Source organism: Terrapene carolina, unplaced genomic scaffold, assembly GCF_002925995.2.
Source record: "Terrapene carolina triunguis isolate 2854851 unplaced genomic scaffold, T_m_triunguis-2.0 Scaffold558, whole genome shotgun sequence".
Lineage (NCBI taxonomy): Eukaryota > Metazoa > Chordata > Testudines > Emydidae > Terrapene > Terrapene triunguis.
In genome coordinates, this window is record NW_020664909.1 from 14502188 (window position 1) to 14519355 (window position 17168).

The window sequence follows — 17168 nt, forward strand, 5'->3', positions numbered from 1 at the left end:
CCGGCCCCCAGCCAAGTGCCCGCGCCCCCAGCTCGGCCCCCGGGGCGGCCCAGCACCGCGCCGGCCCCGCGTCCCCGGCCCCAGCCCCTGCCGAGCACCGCGCCGGCCCCGCACCACCGGGCCCTACCTCCCTATTTTCCCGGACATGTCCGGCTTTTTTGGGATTTCCCCCCGGACGGGGATTAGAGGCCCAAAAAGCCAGACATGTCCGGGAAAATCCGGACGTATGGTAACCCTAATTTCAGAGCATGCCCACATGTTGCTGGGAGCCTTCTGGTATCTCTGACTAGCTTTCAACCAGCTAGCATGAGTATGTGGACTTGAGCAGGGAATCACAGCCCTCGCTCGTAGCGTAGATGTAGCCTGAGCAGGACCTTAGGGTTGGGGGAAGAACTTTTCAGGACAGTTTGAGTCACAGCTTTTTGTGTCAAGCGAACTGCCTCTGGAAATCGATACAGGATAGTCTGCAGCTTGGTGACTAGGTAGTGACTTTGAGTGATCATTTCCTTAGAGAAGGCAGTGTGTGCCAGTGCTTCAAGTTGCAGCAGGGGCAAATGGCTGGAGACTATCAATTATTTAATATGTGGCAGGTGGGTATCACACCAACAGTTTTAACAGCACTTCCCCAACAAACAATGGCAACTGTGAAGTGCAAGTAGAAATAGCAGTGACTGGCCACAGTAGTACAGATCGCAGCAGCAGAGGCACTGCTGAGTACATACCCCGCCGTTTCAAGTACTGTCTGTGCTACTTTGGCTGCACTGTCATTTATACTTGCACAAGCTCTTGTGTGCGCAGGCAGGGGAATCACACCCCAGCTCATAGTGTAGACATAGCCTCAGTCAGTACAGACTGAGGCTGGGAACAAGCATCCTAATATGCTCTCCATCTTGTATACATTAGGTTTCAGCCATAGTGTGACGATGCGGTTCTGGCGGAACCCAACTGAGAGTGCCAACTCAGGACAAATTGCTCCAACAGGGCAGTTACAGCCCAAGGCTGGGGTTTTTCCACCTCTAAGGCAAACCAAACCAGCCAGACTGGGAGGACTTCGGTCTCACCCCACTGGCTAACCGCAAGTCTCACAAGCAATCTCCTTAGACACTCCAGTTTCCCAGTATTACCACCAGTGCCACTCGTTATGGGGACAAATGGTTATGAAAACCAATACCCCAGTAAAAGAAAAAGGTTCTCCTGATCCCAAAGGACCAAGCCCCAGACCCAGGTCAATATACAAATCAGATCTTACCCACAAATCACGCTGTTGCCAATCCTTTAGAATCTAAAATCTAAAGGTTTATTCATAAAAGGAAAAAGATAGAGATGAGAGCTAGAATTGGTTAAATGGAATCAATTACATACAGTAATGGCCAAGTTCTTGGTTCAGGCTTGCAGCAGCGATAGTAAACTGCAGGTTCAAATCAAGTCTCTGGAATACATCCCCCGCTGGGATGGGTCCTCAGTCCTTTGTTCAAAGCTTCAGCTTGTAGCAAAGTTCCTCCAGAGGTATGAAGCAGGATTGAAGACCAGATGGAGATGAGGCATCAGTCTTATATAGTCTTTTCCAGGTGTAAGAACACCTCTTTGTTCTTACTGTGGAAAATTACAGCAAAATGGAGTCTGGAGTCACATGGGCGAGTCCCTGCATACTTTGCTGAGTCTCAAGGCATATTTGCCTTCTCTCAATGGGTCCATTGTATAGCTGATGGTCCTTAATGGGCCATCAAGCAGGCTAGGCAGAGCTAACCCCAGCTTGTCTGGGATGTCACCCAGCAGCATAGCATAAGTTTGAAATATAGACAGTATAGAGCCAATATTCATAACTTCAACTACAACATTGATACACACATATAGACAGCATAATTATAACCAATAAACCATAACCTTGTCTAAGACACCCCATTTGACCCCCTTATTACAAGATTTGGGTGCCACTACAGGACCTTGGTTGCAACAATGATCTATATGGTCCCAGATTATATCAATAACGTCACACATAGATCTTGGACTTAACTGGCATCTGTAAAGCTTGTAAGTTTAGTGCAGTAGTTGGGAAGGGGAAACCGAGGCACGGAGTAGTTACAACTTAACCAAGGTCCTATACAGCAGGGATTCTCAAACTGGGGGTCATGACCCCTCAGGGAATCGTGAGGTTATGATGTGGGGGGTTGCCTCCACCCCAAATCCCACTTTGCCTCCAGCATTTATAATGGTGTTAAATAAAAATTAAGTGTTTTTAATGTACAAGTGGGGGGTTGCACTCCAAGGCTTGCTGTGTGAAAGGGGTCACCAGGACAAATATTTGAGAACCACTGCTATAGAGAGTCAACAACAGAGCTGGGAATGAAACACAAGAGTCCTGAATCTCCCAAAACATTAAGCACTCTCAGGGCTTGAAACATTTACCAGCTGTATGTTAACCAGAGTGCCAACTACCAGCCAGAGACCAGTGCGCAAGATGGAGGTGTGGGGGGTGTAGGCAAGGGGCAGTGCCCTGGCAAGCAGCTGGGATTCCCATTAGTGTGCCTTCCCTGAGTACTCTTTAGGAGACCCACCACAGTGCGGTTTGACTAGTTTGACTTTTTAATCTGGGAGGTGTCTAATAAATTTGACACTTCCAGGCACCTCTGACTGCTGAAAAGAAGTTTCCTCTCTTCCATCGGAGAGCCTTCTGGCTTCTCTGACTTGAGGAGGGTGCACAAGTGTTTCCATTATGCTCAGCCTACCCCAGACTCCTGGCTGCCGCAGCAAAGGAGAGACTGCTACTGTGCGCGCGCGCGCACACACACACAGCGCGGTCTGGTTGCTATCATCAGTTAAAACTCCAATCTTTTGATGCTGTTGCTGCTGTGAGCTTTCTCAAGAAGCAGTAATGGACTGAAATGTTTGATGCTTGTCAGTTTCACTGTTGACCCCAGGGTTCTGGATAGTATATCTGAAGCTGACAGAATTCTGGTCCTTTTGCGCTCTGATGCAACTTTGAAATGAGCAGCAGCAGAAGCAACTGGAATTGTCTGCAGACTCAGGAAGATGATATTGCATTAGTGACATACGGTTTGTATTCTGAAGGCTTTAAAAAAAAAACTTGGATTCTGCAGAAGCTGGTGGTGTTGCTAGAGCTACTCCACTCACCATATAAATCTTTCTATTTGCCTGTATGTGAGTGGCATCACTTTAATAACATTTTTACCAATAAATTAAATTAATAAGTACTCTCACCTGTGACTGATTTTAAGAGATTTTCTAATCTGGAATGTGTTTTTAGCACTTTTGAAATATATACGGCAGGTACTAGGAGGCACGCTCCAGAGGGTATCTATCCTGCATCCAAACAGGTCTGCATGCATCCTGGCTCTCCAGGTCCATAGGAGACCTACCATTCTACAGCATTTTGCAAGTGATTGAAGCATTTGGCTTTTGCATCTAACTCAATAATATATAAAGCTTTAACTCTCATGCATATGAGCACCTCTCCTGCTGACCCTTTGGGATGGTCATCTTTGCAAGGGGCTTTGATCTTTCCACTGTGCTGCTGCCTTCATCAGGGCACTCATTTCCTTTGGTGAGCGGGAGACCAGGGAGGAAGGGACAAATGGATGGATGAGAGACAAATGCTAGAACAGCAGAGTCAATATTTTTCTAAAATCGATGCAGCACTTGAGTATAACAACATATTGTGGAAGAACTCGGTTGGGTTATCTGTGGATAAAGCAAGCATCAGTATGGGTTCACTTAAATTCAGTGAAGAGCTGGATGCTGGATAAGAATGAAGTGTGTTTCTTATGTTAAATATTTGTACTCTGTCCCCCTCCCCCAGTAACAGCTGCCAGGCTACTCCAGCATCCCTGGGTCTGGTGAGGAAGACTTCACTATAGGCGTGTTCCACTGATTTGGCAAGAACTCGCTGAAGAGAGCATTTAAGAATTTTTCTGGCTCCTAATAAAAAATAAATAAATCTTGAAACACATTAGTGGCTCCTGGCTAAGCTTTGAGCTTGCTGTTGAGGGGGCTGTCATCCAATATGACCTTCTCAAGAGTTACTTCTTTACAGGCAGTGACAAAACAGATTGTTTCACATGCCTGTCTCAGTCATTCCAACCCCCTGTGACTGAGAGCCATCTATTTTCCCATCAGACAACCATCCCATTGTTTGCAATCTTTAACCAATTCATGAAGGGAGCAGCTTCTTTCCTTAGTCTTCTAAATTAAGAAATTAATACCAGTATGTCTGTGAAACAGTTGACAAAACATCAGAATTGGTGTGGCTTAAACCTTGTGGGCTGTACCCTTTGCAAAGAAAACAAGTTGATGGTGGAAGCCTATTCCTTGGGATTATATCCAATTAGCTCAGGAAAGGTCGGAATGAAAGTCACACCTCAGAGAGAGACAGGAGTATTCTTTGGAACAGCCAGGGTACTATACATGAAGGCTGCTCAGTATGCTCTCAACAACCTATCCATTAAAAAAATCAACCAGCTGTGAACTGCAAACTAGCTGACTGTCAGAATGCAGCAAGATTAGGGTTTTCAAGTACTGAGCATTTTGTATGTCGGAAAACGAGTGTGGAGAACTTCACCAAGAGTATGGCTGTTATCAGTTGGTCAGGGAAGATGAAATCCTGGAAGAACAACAGAAAGAAGCTCATGAAAATATATTTGTCCAGATGGACATCACCTGGTTACATCTGCTGACACTAGTTTGGTCTGGGGCAGTTATTTGAGGATCTGTGTCAGATTGCTGTATTTATCCTAATTCTTTAATGCAGTAGCGCAGCATGTGTTCGTTACGATTGAGAAAGCCAAAACTCCATTCTGAGAAAGCCACGGAGTCATCTATGACTTTTCCCTTTGATCATTGCAGTGAAGTTTGCTCAAAGCAACAATTTTGAGCTGCCAAAATCGGCACCGAAGGAATACAAAAAAAGAAAACCCTCCAACAAGCACTGATCTTGCCATTCAGAAAATGGTATGTTGCACTGTGAAGACAAATGTTCATGGAATCCTACGTTACAAACCATTTTTAAGGTTTAAACAAAACTATTAGTGGAAATAAAATATTTTCTAAACGCCCAGTACATGTGTGTGTTTCAGTTTTAAAGATTTTCGCCATCACCTTCGCCTGACTCACCCTTAGCTGCCATTTGAAAGACAAGCAGGTTCAGGTTCAGCTCTCTTCTTCTCTCCCCTCCCCCGGCCTGGCAGAACTCCAGCATGTTAACTCTGCCTCCCTAGGAAGCTTAAGACCTCTGCATGCCTACTGACTGCCTGGGTCCAGGGGAAGTTGGTGTCCAGCTGCTTTGCTTGAGCTCCGTTGATGCTGGCTGTTGCTCGCTCCCCAGTCTTTGCCAAAGACGTAGCAGCGCATAGTAAATTCCAAAGGACTCTAGTTTTGTGTGAACAATAGGAAAGTAGTTTTGTGATGCTGCTTGTGGAGGCAGTATGGGTCAGTGGATAGGACCTTGAATTTTGACACTGGAGACGTGGGTTCACTTCCCAGCTCTGCCACTGACCTGTGTAGTGACATGTGGCAAGCGCCTTCCCCTTTTTTGTGTCTGTTTCCCTCTCATCTTTTTTGTCTCTTGTCAAATTACAACGAAACACTTAGGTGCAGCCTCTGTATCTGTTCAGCACCTAGCATGATTGGTCTCTGATCTCAGTTGGAGCCTAGGGTGCTGCTGTAATACAAATCATCAGTAATAATAATGCTCACAAAAGTCGTATCCTAAGCTTGGCTCTCCCTTAAGTTTTTGAGGCCAAATTGCTGCTGGCCACAAAGATTCATAGGTTGTTAAGGCCAAAAGGAACCATTAGATCATCTTGTCCAGTGTTTCTCAAATGGTGGTTGTGACCCCCAAGGGCTCACGTAAGGCAATAAGGGGTGGCAGGTTGTGAAACGTTGACAATTTTATTATTGAATAAAACAGAAGAATCTCGCTCCCCTACTCCCTGCATACCCTTATCCTTCAAGGTCAAGCATTCTCGCAACCCCTTGAAATGCGCACACAAATTATATAGGCTTAGCATTGTTATTCCTGGGACAGTTTTTGCTTTTGCTTTCATAGCAAATGTAAGGGGGTTGCAAAAAATGTTTGCTGCAAATAAGAGGTTGTCAGCCTGAAAAGCTCAAGAAGCCCTGATCTAGTCTGACCTCCTGTATAACATGAGACCTAGAATCTCATCTAGTTATTCCTTTATTGAAGCCATGCCTGTCTAAGAGCTGTATATTAATAATTATTCCTACAGAGCACAAATGCAAAATGTGAAGCACAAAGGACTCTTTTTAAGGAGTTTTGGAAAGAGGGCTTACATGAAAAGCAGGTCTCTTCCTTTATTCTGGAGAAGAAACCATCTTTCCATAATGCAGTCAGCATGAGAGATCATTATAACTCTTCTGGTAGCAAACCCTTCCCTTGACATTCAGCCTACTGTTTTGCTTGGCTAATTTAATCCTATCATACCTCTTCTAGGATTTGTTCTTGATGCTCTGTATGCCATTGTCATACACCTTTCCCTTCTAAAAGACGGGTGCATGCATCCTGGCTGTAGGCTGGCTTCCATGCTGTCCCTGCTGCAGAGGGTCTAGTTCACAGTTCAATGCAGCTCAGAGGGGTTAAGTCAGTGGTTCTCAAACTTTTGTACTGGTGACCCCTTTCACACAGCAAGCCTCTGAGTGCAACCCCCCTTATAAATTAAACACACTTTTGTATATGTTTAACACCATTATAAATGCTGGAGGCAAAGCAGGGTTTGGGGGTGGAGGCTGACAGCTCACGATCCCCCATGTAATATCCTTACGACCCCCTGAGGGGTCCCAACCCCCAGTTTGAGAACCCTGGGGTTAAGTGAATTTTACTTACACGCCCCTACCTCTGCCATTGCCTCTTCCGTAGGATTGTGTCCCCAGGGATGGGTACGCACCTGCCCTTTGACAATCTCTCCTTGCCAGGCATCTCTTATCATTTGGATGCTTCTGCCTCAGGGTTAATTCCTCAAATGTTTCTGTTTATTTTTGCTTGGCCAGCAAGAGATGATTCAGGGATTCCTCTGCCAATCCACATTCTCCCTTCGCCATGGCCCCTTCCCCAGATTTCTTTCCTGGGTCACTTGAACTGCTGTGCCCAACTTAGCAGCCTTAATAACCAGACACGCTCTTTTTGTGCCGTTGGCATGGGCACAGAAGGAAGGAAGAGTTTTTTGTTTTGTCCTTTCCCCCTTTAGGAGACTCCTTGTGGAATAATAGCTTCTTAAACTGTGAAGAGGGGAGTGAGATGCTGCTGTGTTAAGTGAACTGGAAAAGCTCTGGCTGCTGTCGAGCATAAACATTGCTTTTGACCCCATGCCTCGCAGCACCTGCTGCACTACATGTCGGAGGCAGTCAAGGGAAGTAGGGCAAAGCTTTGAATGTAGCCATCGCTCATCAGTGGTAGAAACCTCCCAGGAGTGCGTGCATGGCTCTGTGTTGTCAGGGCATTAGGGCGCTGTGTGGTCACACTAATAGAGGAGAAGCCAGAGTATGAGCCAAATGCAGCTCATGGGGCACCCAGTGTGGCATGTCACGTGATGGTAGTGTGGAAGTAGAGGTGTGCAGATGCAGCTGATCAATTGCAAGTTTATATCTGGTGGAAACTTAAACAAGTAGCTCCTGCCAGTCTGTCAAGGAAGATATTAGGGCTTTGTGGGTTTATTTCCATATTAAAAACGCTTACACACAGCCCTTGGGCTTTGCATAAATTGCTTATATGGTCCCTGAGTATCTCTGCTGTTTAGCAATGGGCGTTCTGCTGGGATTACTAACCCTGCTCCAGAAGGGGGCACTGACTTTATCTAAACTTTTCTGGGAAGGTGTGCCAGCCATTCATGGATGTGGGAGAGAGAAGTGCCAACTATAAACTCTTCTTCCTTTTGTTTGTGTGGTCTGTTTAGATTGAAAGCTCTTTAAGGTAGGAACTGCTCCTTACTGTGTGTGTATATATGGTGCCTGGCACGGTCCCAATAGGACTCTGGTTTTAGTTGGGGCCCCTAGGTGCCAGTGAGAATTTTGTTGGTTGCTTATTATTTCTCCACTGTCCTTGCTGCAAACTCTCCTAGTCTAATATGTCAATAGATTGTAAAAAGGTGTATCCACATTCCATCCACCCAAATGTTGGCAGGAATAGCAACGTGTTCTGACCTGCTGGTGGCAGGTGAGCATCTGCTGTGTCACAGCATTGCACCGTTAACAGGTGAGTGCACAGCTCATGTTGGGCCTGTCTTCAGCAAAGAACCTTCTGATTTCTTGAGCTGGATCAGACTGTTCAGTGCAGTCTCCTGTTGAATCCCCTGAGTGTAAGAAACAGTCTCTGACAAGCATGTGGATCAGGTAGAGTGCGTGACTAAGGGATTGTGCATCATGTGAGGAGGAGTGCAGGCCTTGAGTCAAAGACTGACCTAATTTTCCATTTAAAAAAATGTCACTGACTTATCCTTTCCTCCCCTCTTTTTTCCTGTTTCCCTCCCTGCTGGCTATATGAACTCATGCAATTGCTTTGATGCATTTCTATTGAGGTAAACATTCCAAACAGTCATTAATGCACAAACAAGGATGCTATAGTAATCTGAGGATTTAGCACTACTGCTGTGAAACAACTGTCATGCTGTCTCACTTAACTCTTCAATCCCCATTGCCCCTTGCCAGAAATTGAATAGGTAATGCCCTACCCTTTAAATAAAAAAAAACAAACTGCAGCATTATTTTACTATTGCCATGGAACGCTGCAGTAACACTATTGTAAGTGGTTCCCCAATAGTGGAGTCCTTTTTTGCCATAATGAAGGAGTTGGTAATGACTCCATAATTCAGCTGTTTCAGTTAGAGCCAAGGTTTAAACCTTCCTTGCTAGGAATGAAAACAAAGTTTTTGTCCATCACCAAAATTACACCACTTGCACTTACAAAAAGTTCAACTTGTATTCTGAGAGTTTTAAGTGAATCTACTGAGTATTTGTGAGGGTGGGGTGTGTGACGGGTTGGATCACAGAAACCCCCTTGGGAGCTGCCACCCGATGTGCCAAGACTACCCCTGCTTCTGTTTTCCCTGCCAGCTCAGGACTCCAGCACCCCGTCTTGCTGAATTAGACACTCCAGTCCACTTCAACACAGACCCAGGGTCTGAATTACTTGTCCCAAAGCTGCGAGTTTACCCAAAAACAGCTCACAGGAGTGTGCTTGTCTTTAGCACTCAGATGCCCAACTCCCAATGGGGTCTAAACCCAGATAAATCCGTTTTACCCTGCATAAAGCTTATGCAGGGCAAACTCATAAGTTGTTCGCCCTCTATAACACAGATAGAGAGATATGCACAGTTGTTTGCTCCCCCAGGTATTAATACATACTCTGAGTAAACTACTAAATAAAAAGTGATTTTATTAAATACAGACAGTAGGATTTAAGTGGTTCAAAGTAGTAACAGACAGAACAAAGTAAATTACGTGCAAAATAAAATAGAATGCGCAAATCTATGCCTAATCAAACTAAATACAGATAATCTCACCCTCAGAGATGCTTCAGTAAGTTTTTCTCAGACTGGACACCTTCCAGGCCTGGGCACAATTCTTTCCCCTGGTACAGCTCTTGTTCCAGCTTAGGTGTTATCTAAGGGATTCTCCATGATGGCTCCTCTCCCTCTCTGTTCTCTTCCACCCCTTTATATATCTTTTGCATAAGGCGGGAACTCTTTGTCCCTCTGTGTTTTCACCCCCCCCACTGGAAAAGCACCAGGTTAAAGATGGATTCCAGTTCAGGTGACATGATCACATGTCACTGCAAGACTTCATTACTCACTTGCCAGCACACACATATACAGGAAGACTCACAGGTAAACACAGTCATCTGCAGACAATGGTCCTTGTTAATGGGAGTCATCAAGATTCCAAACCATCATTAATGGCCCACACTTTACATAATTACAATAGGCCCTCAGAGTTATGTTTTATATTTCTAGTTTTAGATACAAGAGTGGTACATTTATACAAATTAGATGATCATACTCGGTAGATTATAAGCTTTGTAATGATACCTTACAAGAGACCTTTTGCACGAAGCATATCCCATTTGCATTATAGTCACTTATCAAATTTTTATAAAACTATCCCAGTTACATTATATTCACTTATTATCATGTTTTTATAAAACCATATAGACTGCACAACGTCACAGGGTGTTCTTTTGTTTGGTTGGTTTGTTTTAAAAGCAGCATCTTTTTCCATTCAGACTTCTAAGAACTGTTTTCTAACACTCTTCTGGCTCTATGCAAAATCTCATGCATAAGGTTGGGCTGCCTTAGCACCCCTGCGCAATGGGGCTGGCAATCTCACAGGCTGGATCGAGAGCCCTGATGGGCCAGATCCGGCCCACGGGCTGTAGTTTGCCCTCCCCTGGATTATGGGGTTCTGAAGTGTAAGCGAAGTTGGGACCTCATGTTGCACATGAAGACAATTTTACTTTAGTTCATCAGAAATAGGAACAACGCTTTCTTTTCCTGTTCCATCTTTTTTAGTTGGGCAGTACTTTTAAAAACAAAACAAAAAAATCAGTCCAGGTGCATGTCCCTGTAGAATGTTCTGCTCAATCTTGTCCACTCTCAGTGGTGACCTCTAGGGAGTTTATCACATTCTCCATGTAAGCAGCTGTGTTTCCCCCATTGCTGTAGGCAGTGTGTATGTCTTTTGATTGATTAGGGAGGGGGAGCAGTAGTTTTGTCTGCTGTGCTGTAGCTGGTATAGATTGACGCAAACAACTAATTTCCAGAAACAAGGGCTGAGAGGATTACAATGCTAATCTAGGTATCTCTCTTTCCTCACTGTCCCTCCTACATGTACGCAAGTCTTTGGATACTGTGTAGAATGAAAATCAATACCATGGATGTATGGATTGTGTCTGAGAAAGGCAGGAGCAGGCAGCTCCTTTTACTATCGCTGTGTCTTATGCCTGCTGCTTACTTTGAGGTACTTCAAATGCCAGAGCCCTGTCTCCTCTGAACCTCTCTGCCATTATAAGGCAGCTGCACCATCCCTCATGGCTCTCATTTTAGAGTGGCGAGGGCTGATGAAGTCCATTAAGGCAAACTGTAAAGCTAGCTTCAGAGCTGAGGTAAGCACGGATTTCTGCACAGAATGACCCGAGGAATAGTGTCCTTCCAATTATTCTCATACTACTGCAAACTCTTCTGGTATCAGTGACGTCACAGAGTGTTGCATTGTGGGACATCTCTGGTGATCACAGAAGGGTGAGCAGTTTTCAGGGGCTAAGAACTAAATGTTAAATCTTTGTGCCAGTTGTATTATGCTGTGGTTAATAAGGTGACTCAGCCTGTCTGTGCCCTCTAAATTGGTGTTCGGATTACAGCTTGGTTGTGTCTTGCTAGCACAGCCTGAGAGATCAGGGAGGAGGTTAGTAAATCTGAGATGGGATTGCTGTGGGGCAGCAGGATGTAGTGGGCCAGATGGGAACTGAACTCACGTTAATTCCCCAGTATTCCTCAGGCAGAGAGTTGTTTCCAAGGAGTAGAGAAGAAGGGTTATGTTTTGGCTAAATAGTCCTTGCTTAGCACTTGGCAAACTCTGACCCATCCATGCTATACAGAATATGCAGCCATGGACCTGGGATACTGTCCTAGAGTGCATACCACTTTTACACTGTGTTTGTCAAAGGTCTTGAAGATTAGTAAAAACGTTAAGTAATTATGTTGCAGAAGACAGGAGGTGATGGTGGTTGTCAGTTTATTTGTATTACAATAGCGCCCATAGACCCCCAACTGAGATCAGGCCCCGAATGTGCTAGGCACTGCATGCACACAGTAAGGAGAGGGTCCCTGCCCTGGACAGCAAGGTGTGGGAGGGAAAATGGCATCGCAGAGAGGTGAAGTGAGTTGCCAACAGTCACCCACAGGAAATATGGGTTCGATACCTGGTTCTGCCTCCGACCTGTCTCCAAGTCCAGTGTCTTGTCCACCAACCCACGCTGCTTCTAGAGTTGTATTATCCTCATTTTGCAGAGGGGGAAGTTGAGGTTTATTGATTTGCCTAAATCCACAAAATGTTGGTGAATTCCCGGTTTCCCTCTGGTGTGCAGATCACATGGTCACACCTCCTTTTGTAGAAGACTTATCTTTTGTGGAGTCCCGAGAGAAAATGTGGAAGAATGGCCATTCTGGTGGCCACAGCTCCATCAGTACTGAACCAATGTCTCAGCATGGGACAAAGGGCGCTGCTGCAGATGGGGTTGGTAGCAAAATACATGATATTCTTCCCTTCTTGTGATTAAGCACAGGCAGGAGAGCCAGGAACTCGTATGTAATCCCAGTTCTGCCACTAACTTGTTGTGAGACCTTAAACTAGTCTCTTAACCTCTCCGTGGCTCAGTTTCCCAGCTGTGAAATAGGGTTAATGTTTTATCCCACAGAGGGCTAATATTTACCCTTCTGTGGAGTGTTTAGATGCTTTTGTGAATGGAGTTTGTTTCCAGGATTTATTGGGAAGAGATGGATATTTTTATCCAAATGCAAGAGAAGCTAAAACATTTGTCTCGGCAGCACTCCTCATCTTCAAAGTAGGGCAGAGGGGCTTTACCAGAATCTCTTGCCTAGACACAATTCTTGCAGAAATCTTGACACCACCTAGTGGCAGCTCCTATTATTACACTGGTTCTCAAACTTTTCCGTAATATGGACCGTGTCTTTGAGAGTGCCTCAGGGACCATCTCCCTTCCTCTCCATGATTTATATACTTCCTGATGTCAACTACCAGCATGGAAAATATTAGGGAGCCCTGTATTTTTAGCTGTCTTGCTTTTTTTTTCAATAAAAAAATTGACACTGTCTACTCTAGCAATTCCAAGCATCTTTTGGCTCCAGGGTGGCAGTAGGAGATCTCAATCAGTTTGATTAATCTCTCTGTCCATGCTCCTTTGTATGCACTTCTCTGCTGCCTAGCCCCTCTTTCCTCTCTCGCCTGGTCCTTGTCCTCCCCCCTGTGCACATGATTTTCTGCTGCCTTTCTCTCCTGGGCATGCTGCCCAGCCACCTGGTCTTGTATTCTCCCTGCTCCCCTTAATATGCTGCCCAGCTGCCTTGTCGCTGTGTCCTGACTTCATTCCCTCACCGCTGTTCCTCACTGCAGCATTCTTGTTGGAATCAGGTCCATTGCTGTTCTGACCCATTCCTGCTGGATTCAAATGGCCACTCTTTAGCAAACAGCTCTGTTGGCCAGATTTGTAAGGCATGTCTTTAATGCAAAGTTAACCCAGGCTTTTCCTCTGCTGTTGCCCCAGCTCTACCATCCTGTCCACACACACAAACTTCTGACCTGAACTGGTGGTGCTTTAAACCCAGATTAGCCGTCCTGTTTGGGGTAGAGGCTAAAGCCCCAGTGAGGTTTTCACTTGGGCTAGTAACCTGCCCACTTGGCTGTGAAGACACAGGCTAAAGCATTTGAGTGCTGATAGTCCTCCACAAGTGTCCCCCCCCAGCCCCCATGTGCCTAGAAGAACAGGCAGGTTCTCCCATAATTCACTGGGAAAGGATCATAGAGCAGTTCAGCTTAACTATAGCACAAAGAACCATGGAATGTGCCCCCAGAAGTCCTAGCAACACACACAGGTGAACACAGCACTAGTGAGGAAACAGTAACTCAGATCTGGCTTTATAGTGTGGCTGCTCACATCTAGGGTAGGCTAATCTGGGGGCTGATCACTCAAGCTAACTCTGCAGCAGCAACATGCCCTCGTCCATTCTGCTGGACAAGTAAAACTACCTCTGACTTCTTTGGACACCACCGAGCATGTTCTATCAAACCTGGGCACGGAAACTGGCTTAAAATAAGTTTCTTTTTGAAACGTGCCCCTCTGAGTATGATGTCAGGCTCAAAGTGACTTTCAAAAGTCACATTGTAGAAGAGTTCCCTATTTATTATTCTCTCTGTTGCTTGCAAGTCTATTTTGCTTTTTTAAAATTAGTTAAGTGATCACTTTTGCCTTGTACACTCTCATCGTTGATAAATATTCTGAACTTCAAAGCGATCTGGGGATCCAGACGATGTCTGAGGCAGAATAAACTCCAGCCCACTCTGTCAGGCTAACACATATTCAAGTGAATAACATCCATAATATGTCATTAGTGGCTCTCCGAGACTTGGCATAGAACTATAGAAAGGTGGGGCTGTAAGGGATCTCAAGAGGTCATCTAGTCCATTCCTCCACGCTGAGGCAGGACCCCCAAGTATACCTAGTCCATCCCTGATAGGTGTTTGTCTAACCATTTGCCATAAATGACCGAAACAAAATTAGATCACCCTCGGAACATCAAAAACCCCATTTCCCCGTGCATTTGACTTCTCTCGAAGGTCCACCTCTGCAGGAGCCTACATAAATTCTGTAAAGGATGGTGATGCTTACACTTAATTATATGACACTTAAGTGTGCAGTTGTGAGCATAAGTGGCACACAGTGTGTGCAAATCTGTAACTGCATGCAATAGTGGCTTAATAAACAAAGGACGCGCCTAGAAGTGCCCTGTATTGTCCTTTCCCCACTGATGTTGAATGCAACAGTAGCTTCAAGTGTGGTTACTAATATAAAAGCTATAGTTTAGCATCCGTCTTTTTTACACACCACCTGTTTTTTTTCAGTGGGAGATCTGCTGTAGTGTATGGGGAGAGCATGACCCAAACTTTATAGGCCCAGCCCATGCACCCTAACTGAGTGTAATCTGGCTCACTTCACGGAATGAGTGACTCCTGTATGTTAGGACTTGCAGTGGCTTTCACTAAGCCATGGTCCACACTACAAATATATGTCAGTATAAGTACGTCACTTAGGAATGTGGAAAATCCCCACCCCTGAGCAACACAGTTATACCGACCTAATCCCTCATGTAGACAGCGCTGTGTGAATGGGAGGGCTTCTTCCATCAACATAGCTACTGCTTCCCGGGGAGGTACGCTGATGGCATCTGCGTAGGTAGTGTCTTCTCTAAGCAGCTGCGTCATAAGTGTAGACAAGTCCTCATAGGCAGGGAGTGGAATAGCAGTGTATTTAGCTGGTCAGGATTGTGGTGCATTGGCAAAGCTGTGTGGGGACTCAAGAATGTTGTAATGGGGGGTATGCAGAGCCCTCAAAGCTCAGTGATGGATGTGTTATAAATATGGAGATACATAGATAAAGGAAGGACTCAGGAAGGCGATAACATATGGTCACAGTTAGTGGAGAAGTGTCCTGTGCTTTTTTCTCCAAACCATTTCCACTCCTTGATCTGTATCCCATGGAGGCCAGTGTAGCAAAGCTATCCTCCTTTGAGGCAGCACAGCAGGAAGGAGACTTGAGCAAGATGCCAATCAGATTTAATTTATTTAATAATATAAAACAGTTACAAGAGAGCCCCAGGACTGCAGGGCGGAGACGAGGAACTGAGCTGCTCTGGAAATTTATTCAGATGGGTTTTAAATGAGAAATTTAAATCTCATCAGGAAAGAGTGGTGAATAAGTTAGTTGCTGCCTGTCATGGCCATTGCTGAGCCTAAAGGCAAAGGCAAGGGGAAACCGACTAGTTCACTCTCAGACACCTGGGTAGGACAGGACTTGAAAAATCTATCTGATACCTACTACCTAGTAGGTGTGAGAAAATAATGGGAGGGTGGGGGGAAGAGGGTCAGCATTGCTGCTGCTATCCAGGAGCAATGACCTGGTAAGAAAGGGATTTCTACCACGGTACTGTCCCTGCTTGTGGGGACTCTATTTTCATAAGTCTCTGGTCAGTAAATAGTTGATGACTGTGAAAGCACCTCCCCTCTCCCTGCTGGACGGGAGAAGTTCTCTATCCCTCACTTTCTCCACCTCCTTCCTAATCCCTCCCCTTTCTCATTATTTGAGTCCTCACCCATGAATAACTTCAGTGTCTGACTCATTGCAACTCACAGTATCGGCTGTGGAACTGGCCAGAGACATGTTAATTTCACTCTTCTGGTACTTATCAAAGCTATGAGCAGCAGCAGAGTCACTGGTGCTGCCAATCTGTAGGCTCCAGAAGATAACTCTGTTACCTACCTTTTGTTCATCTTTGGTACTTGGCTTTTGCAGACAGTCTAGAAACCTTTCCCTTTTTAAAACAGGATCGTATCAACTTGAAATAGTCTGTTTCTAAAAAATGAATTCAAAAGTAGATGTAAGTACTAATACAGTACCCCTGCGTTGCCCTACATGTTTTTGTGCTTTTCGGTCTGGCATTACTGCCCCTTCAAATCCAGTGGTCTTCTCCCATCTCCCTCCCCAACCCATCCTTCAGCATAAAGAGAAGGGAGAGTCAGGGGAGGTGTGGGAGAAATTCTGTTGTTAAGTAGCCAGAAGATGTGGATTCTATGCAAACAGATTTTTCTCTTTCAAGTGTTGGACTCTTGGCCTGTTTTGTTAATTATCTTTCCCTCTCCCTGGTTCTCCCTGTGTTTCCCTTTCATGGCTAATCTTTGTTGTAGAAATAGACAGTGGGGAAATGACTCCTATTTCTTAATGGGATACATGGCATTTATTTCCTGTCCATTTGCTAAATCAACTTGACATGTGTCTAATAGCCTTATTGCCAATTCCCTGATGTCTGTCTGTCCGAGGAGGACACAGGCAATTGACTATTGTGTGGTTGCACTGCTGCCCTCAGAGGAGCCAGCTTCCTCTAAATGCAGTTACGCCATTTTGCTGAGGGAGTTAAAATGTGGACAGACACAAACAAGGGAGAGAAGAATTGTCTCCTGACCCTTTTTAAGAGGGAAAATTGAAAGATCTTAAATATGTCTACTTGGCCAAACAATGACTTACAGGGGGCAAAGGCCCTAGCAATGATGTATAAGTATTTTGAAGGACGGGAATGCCAAGGAGAGGGGGGAGTGATTATTAAGGGTGGTCCAGAGGTGTATGACAAGGAGTGAAGGCATGGAATTAAGAGGACAACGTAGGCTGCATCTGATAAGTGCCCTTGACAGTAAGTAGGATCTATTAAGCTACGCAACAGTAACCCAAGGGAAGTGATAGAAGGCCCTGTATGGTAGCTTGGGGGCATTTAGCAGTAGACTAAACGAAGCACCAGAAAATATGCTGTCAGTAACAATCTGCATGGGCTGAGGGCTTTGGGGAGGACTAGATGTGGCCTAAT

General features: G+C 45.2%; 1 protein-coding gene across 3 annotated transcripts in view; it reads left to right on the forward strand.

Moving 5' to 3' along the window:
- IGSF3 (immunoglobulin superfamily member 3) overlaps positions 1-17168 on the forward strand; it is a 155840-nt gene that overhangs the window by 82510 nt on the left and 56162 nt on the right. The window lies entirely within an intron of this gene.